Source organism: Pistacia vera, unplaced genomic scaffold (genome assembly GCF_008641045.1).
Source record: "Pistacia vera cultivar Batoury unplaced genomic scaffold, PisVer_v2 Contig898, whole genome shotgun sequence".
Lineage (NCBI taxonomy): Eukaryota > Viridiplantae > Streptophyta > Magnoliopsida > Sapindales > Anacardiaceae > Pistacia > Pistacia vera.
The window spans coordinates 366,772-373,733 of record NW_022196776.1 but is presented as its reverse complement, the minus strand read 5'-3'; the positions used below and the strand labels follow the sequence as shown (position 1 = coordinate 373,733).

Sequence of the window (6,962 nt, the reverse complement as noted above, 5' to 3'; positions counted from 1 at the left end):
TTATTCTTCACTATCACTTTATTTAGTTCTCTGTAATCAATACACATCCGTAATGACCCGTCTTTCTTCTTTACAAACAGAATTGGAGCTCCCCAGGGAGAATGACTCGGTCGGAAAAAACCTTTATCTAAAAACTCTTGAAGTTTCTTCTTTAATTCCTGAAGCTCTGCTAGGGCCATTCGGTAAGGGGCTTTAGATATGGGTGCTGTTCCTGGTGCTAGTTCAATACTAAACTCAACCTCTCTTTCCGATGGCAAACCCGGTAAGTCTTCCAGAAACAATCTAGGAATTCTCGAACTACCGGTACCCTCTGAATTTCTGACTGTAGTTAAATTATTCAAGCAATGCAACATGTATTTTATTAGTGTTTGTGAGGGTTAAGGAGTGAGGTATAGGGATGGAAATTCACTAGAGAAGCTCTGGATTGAAGGTGGAAGTGTTTGGCTCTTGGGTGGAGTTTGAAACTTTTCGTGAAAATGAAGAGTCGCGTTGAGAATTTATATAAAACATTTTTCGCCACGGCGAAGTTCTTCATATATACGCAAAACACAGTCGATGCCGCGGTGAAAAATTCTAGTGAAAATGTCATCGCAGCGAACTTTCCTTAGCTCAATTCCGCAATACCTTCTATGCTGCGGCGAAGAAAATTGTCTCACCGCGGCGAAAAATTCCAGAGAAAACTATGTCACGGCAAAGAACTTACTTCGTCGGGGCAAAGTCTGGGACCTTTCGAATTCCTTTTCTTGCAAAATGTACTTCACCGCAATGAAAACTGGAAAATTTTCGCTTCTCACCTTAATTTGATAATTCACCTGAAACATCCAAAAACACACGAAATTAAAATTATTCTAATTCATAAAACAACTAAACAAATTCAAAACAATACATAAACAAACAACAAATGCAAACACTTGGGTTGCCTCCCAAGAAGCGCTTGTTTATAGTTGAAAGCTCGACTTTCTCAAGTCCTCATGTCGGGATGTCAAGTTGGATGGGAAATGACTTGCAACTCATCACCCCATCAATGTATGGCTTCAATCTCTGTCCATTGACCTTAAATGTGCCCTTTTCTTCATGTGACACCTCCACCGCCCCATATGGGTAAACTTTGGTAACTATGAAAGGTCTAGACCATCTAGACTTAAGTTTTCTAGGGAAGAGCCTAAGTTTAGAATTATACAACAAAACTTTCTGACCCACTTCAAAGTTCTTCTTCCTGATATGCTTGGCATGCCACTTCTTGGTCTTTTCTTTGTAAATTCGAGCATTCTCATACGCTTCATGACGGAACTTGTTGAGTTCATTCAATTTCAGCATCCTTTCCTCCCCAACAGCTTGTAAATCCATGTTTAACTACTTGACTGCCCAATATGCTTTATGCTCAAGTTCCACCGGCAAGTGGCATGCTTTCCCATATACTAACCTAAATGGAGACATACCAATTGAAGCCTTGAATGCAGTGTGGTATGCCCATAATGCATCATCTAATTTTCGTGACCAATCCTTCCTAAATGCATTAACTGTCTTCTCTAAAATTCCTTTAAGTTCTCTATTCAGTAGTTCCACTTGCCCACTGATCTAAGGATGGTATGGTGTAGCCACTCTATGTTTCACTCCATATTTTTCAGATAGGGCATCTAATTGCCTATTGCAAAAATGAGACCCCCTATCACTGATGATTGCCCGTGGTACCCCAAATCTTGAGAAAATGTTCTTTCTAACAAAGTTAACCACCACCCTAGCATCATTGGATGGCAATGCAACTGCTTCCACCCATTTTGAAACATAATCCACCGCTACCAAAATGTACATGTTCCTATAAAAATTTGGGAAATAACCTATGAAGTCAATTCCCCACACATCAAACAGCTCAACAACTAGGATATTGTTCAACGGCATCTCATCTCTCCTTGGAATATTTTCACTTCGTTAACATTGGTCGCATTCCTGAACCACCCGAAAGGCATCCTTGAATAGGGTTGGCCAATAAAACCCAGATTGAAGGACCTTGGCTGCTGTCTTAGTTCCTCCAAAATGACAACCCACTTCCCTCTCATGGCAATGTCGTAGAATACTCTCAATCTCCTCTTCTGGGACACACCTACGTATCATCTTATCAGCATAATGTCTATACAGAAATGGTTCTTCCTAGAAATAATACTTTAAGTCAGAGAAAAACTTCGTCTTTTGTTGGAAGGTCATGCCAATTGGGAGCACTCTAGATGACAAGTAGTTTGCAATATCTACATACCCAGGTGCTTCTTCAACTCTCATCAATTTCTCATCCGGGAAGGTCTCCTTGATTTGAGCTTCCTCATCACTTCCCTGGGTTGGTCGTTCAATCCTTGACAAATGATCTGCCACTACATTTTCTGACCCTTTTTTATCTCGGATCTCCTACTCAAACTCTTGTAGTAATAGGATCTATCTAATCAACCGAGGTTTCGCTTCTTGCTTTGCCAACAGGTGCTTGAGTGCCGAATGATCCGTGTAAACTATCACCTTAGCACTTAGACATAAGAACAAAATTTGTCAAATGCAAAAACCACGGCTAACAACTCTTTTTTAGTAGTTGTGTAATTCAACTGTGCATCAGTGTGTGTCTTGCTAGCATACTGAATTACATGCAAAACTTTGTTCTTTTTTTTTTTTTTTTGTCCTAAAACTACTCCTAGTGAAAAATCACTAGCATCACACATCAATTCAAACAGTAGTCCCTAATCGGGAACTGCAATAATAGGTGTAGAAACTAACAGTTTCTTAAGAGTTTGAAAAGCATGCATGCATTCATCATCAAAATCAAAAGGAACATCCTTAATTAGTAAATTGCAAAAGGGTTTAGAGATTTTAGAGAAATCCTTGATAAACCGTCTATAGAACCCCGCATGCCCCAGGAAACTCCGAACTGCCTTAACATTTGCAGGTGGTGGCAGCTTCTCAATCACTTCTGTTTTTGCTCGATCTACTTTGATGCTGTCCTTTGAAATTCTATGACTGAGTACTATTCCTTCCTATACCATGAAACAAATGAGAGATTAGATAAACAAAAGAAGAACCAAAAACAGAGAAGTCATCCATGAAGACTTTTATGAACCGCTCCACCATGTCACCAAAGATCGACATCATGCATCTCTCAAATGTGGCTGGTGCGTTGCACAACTTGAAAGGCATCCTTCTGTAAGCAAAACTGCCATAGGGACAAGTGAATGTCGTCTTCTCTTGATCTTCAGGAGCAATGGCAATCTGATTATATCCTGAAAAACCATCCAAGAAACAATAGTAAGCATGCCCTGCCAATCTCTCCAACATTTGATCGATGAAAGGAAATGGGAAATGATCCTTCCTTATCGCTTCATTCAATTTTCGGTAGTCAATGCACACCCTCCAACCCGTGACTATCCTAGTTGGTATCAATTCATTACTTTCATTATGTACCACTATGATACCTCCTTTCTTTGGAACCACTTGCAGTAGGCTCACCCATGGACTATCTAAAATAGGATAAATTATGCCCACATCTAAAAGTTTCACCACTTCCTTCATAAAAGGATTCAATCTCCATTGTGGTTGTACCCTAGGCTTGACATCATCTTCCATAAGTATCTTATGCATACAAAAGGATGGAGATATGCCTCTAATGTCCAAAATAGTCCATCCAATTGCTGATCTATGCTCCCTTAACACTCGAATCAACCACTCTTTTTCCAAATTACTCAACCTTGAATTGATGATCACTGTGAAGGTTTCTGCTTCACCAAGATACACATATTTAAGGTGAGAAGGTAAAGGCTTCAGTTCAAGTTTTGGAGGTTCCTCAGTTCTTGCCTTTTCCTTCTCTTTCTCAATATCAAACTCTTCAAATTCTGGATCTTGGCTTGCATTTATTGGCTGAAGTGCTTCCAAAAATCTAGCACACTCATTCTTTGCTGGCTCATCTACCCCTATCATTTTTTATTGGGCAATGCACGCTTCTAGAGGTAGTTGAGGGGTGTTCTCTTCAATAGCCTCTGCTACTAGTCTATTCACCACGTCTACACTAAAACACGAATCTGACTCTGATGGAAATTTCATGGCCTCAAAAACGTTGAATGTTACTGTTTCATCTTGGACCCTTAATAGCAACTTTCCTTCTTGCATATCAATGAGGGCTCTTCTGGTGGCCAGAAATGGTTGCCCTAAAATGAGAGGCATTTCCTTGTCCTCTTCCATGCCCAACCCAACAAAGTTCGTAGGAAAGATAACTTTGTCCACCTTCACCAAAACATCTTCAACTATTCCTCTTGGATGCTTGATGGATCTATCTGCAAGCTGCAAAGATATGGTCGTTGGCTTCACTTCACCAATCCCTAATCTCCTGAAAACAGAAAAAGGCATTAGATTTATGCTTGCACCTAAATCACATAAAACTCTATCAAAAGTAATGTCTCTTATAACATAAGGAATAGTAAAACTCCCTGTATCTTTGAGTTTTGGGGGCAGCTTCTTCTGTAGAATAGCGTTGCACTCCTCTGTAAGCATCACGGTTTCCTTATCTTCTAACTTTCTTTTGTTTGATAAAATCTCCTTGAGAAATTTTGCATAGCTTGGCATCTGTTGCAATGCATCTGTTGCAATGCATCTGCAAAAGGAATGTTAATATGTAGTTTTTTAAATATTTCAATGAATTTGGAAAACTGCTTATCTTGATTTTTCTTTCTGAGTCTCTGAGGAAAAGGCACAGGAGGGGTGTGATGTGCCAACTCTAGTGGTATCTCAGAAAATGACAATTTCTCCTTCTTTTGCCTCTGCCTCTCTTTGTGCTTTTGTTCATCTTCCCTAGAACTGGTTCGTTTCTTTTCAGCAATGATCTCTTTGTCAGCTTCTTCATCAGAATCTTCATTTTCTTTTGGTGGGCTTTACTCTTTCCTTGATTGCTTCATCTCTTCCAAGACTGTCCCATTCTGCAGAGTTATTGCATTCGCTTGTTCACATGGGTTTGTCACAGTGTTGCTTGGTAGGGAACCCTGTGGTCTCTCATTTAGCTTATCAGCCAATTGACCCACCTATACCTCTAAGTTCCAAATGGACGCGCCTTGGTTTTTGAAATTCGACCTCATCTCATTCATAAAACTTGTGGTCTCTTGCATAAATTTTTTGATCATATCCTACAGTTTTGTCAATCTTTGCTCCCCTAGTTGATTGTTCACCCCCGCTTGGTTGTTTGGCATCGCTCTTTGGTTCCATTGATTGTTCTGCTGATTCTGTTGATGTTGATTGCCCCATGACAAGTTCGGATGATTCCTCCAACCAGGATTATATGTGTTGGAGAACTGAATATTCTGTTGCCTCTAATTTCCTGCCAAGTAGTTAACTTGTTCTGATGATGATGACGCGGAAGCAAATGTGTTCCCCACTTGAAATTCACTGCTCACATAATTACCTACACAAAAATTACAAGTTAGTTAAGGTGCTTGAATAGAATTTACTGCATACTTCCCAACTGCTTCTGAAGTGTTGTAAGTTGGGCTGAAATGGTCGTGTATGCATCAACTTCATGAAAACCCATAGATTTCTTCGATTGTATCCTCTCATTCGGTCTTTGATAATTGTTGCTTACCAGAACTTCAAGCAACTCATGAGCTTTTTCAGGTGTCTTATTTTGCAATGCTCCTCCCGATGCTGCATCCACCATTGTTTGCACAGTAACCATCAATCCATTATAAAACGTTTGGACTTGCATCCAAACTGGCAAACCATGGTGTGGACACCTCCTCAGTAGTTCCTTGTATCTTTCCCATGCCTCATATAATGATTCGGACTCTTCTTGTAGAAACAATGTGACATCATTTCTCATCTTCACAGATTCTGCTAAAGGAAAAAATTTGGTCAGGAACTTCTGTGCTAATTCATTCCATGTTGTGATCGTTCCTGGTGGTAGTGCCATTAACCATCCCTTTGCTTTATCCCTCAATGAAAAAGGGAACAATCTCAATCTGATGGCGTCATCCGACACTCTATTTGACTTGAAGGTATCACAAATCTCTAAAAGTTTGCAATGTGCAGATTGGATCTTCCTTCAAATCTCCCTTAAACTGTATCGACTGCTGGATCATCTGGATGATTGGCAGCTTTATTTCGAAAGTGTTGGCTTGTACTGCTAGTCTAGTTATACTTGACATACTGCCATCAACCGTGGGAACTGAGAATTCCCTTAGTGTTCTATTTTCTGCCATCTCAACAACTAAGGCCTCTCATTCCCTTTTCTCTCTGTTAAGGCTTCTTGTAGTTCTTTCAATCTCTGGATCTACAAGAACCACTGGCTGACGTCAAGCTCTTCGCATAAACTATATAGAAAGAGAGAAAAAGTGAGATCACAAGCTAACAAAAAAGAACAACAAAAATTAACCAATAAACAATTAAAACAAAAAAAAATTAGAACTCCAATCTAGGTAACACAAGAAAAATTCAATGTTAACGCCAAAATCAATCCCCAGCAACGGCGACAAAAACTTGATGCGTTGTAACTACAACATGCAATGTATAGCAAGTGCACTAGTCGCACAAGTAATAAAGTGATAAGTGAAGTATCGTTCCCACAAGGATTGTTTGTTAAGCACTAATTTTTCCTAATTGTTTTCAAGTTGGAGAAATCGAAAAGTGTTGGATTTATGGGAAAAACTTAAACTAAATTGAAAGCAAAATTTACTAAGTAATTCAAAGGCTAATTAATGAAAGCAAGATTAAAGCAAGAGTAATATCAAGTAAAACAAACGGTTAGGGTTTTGACTTCATTAGGATTCTATGAATTAATTCTACAAATCATGCTACTTCTACACTCACTTGCACGGATTGTAAATCGAACTCCCTAATGTGTAAAACATACCTTCTCAGGCTATGAATTCCTACTTTTCCTTATTAAACTTCCGCACCCAACAAATTGAAGATTAATAGATTCAAGTTCATTAAGCTAATGGAATCCTAGA

The 6,962-nt window shown here is 39.3% G+C and overlaps 1 non-coding gene across 1 annotated transcript; it reads left to right on the top strand.

Moving 5' to 3' along the window:
- The first annotated feature begins 5,729 nt into the window (after positions 1 to 5,729).
- Positions 5,730 to 5,836, top strand: LOC116119673. The gene has a single exon (XR_004126424.1). It is a non-coding gene; the product is annotated as a small nucleolar RNA R71 (small nucleolar RNA).
- The last annotated feature ends 1,126 nt before the right edge of the window (positions 5,837 to 6,962 follow it).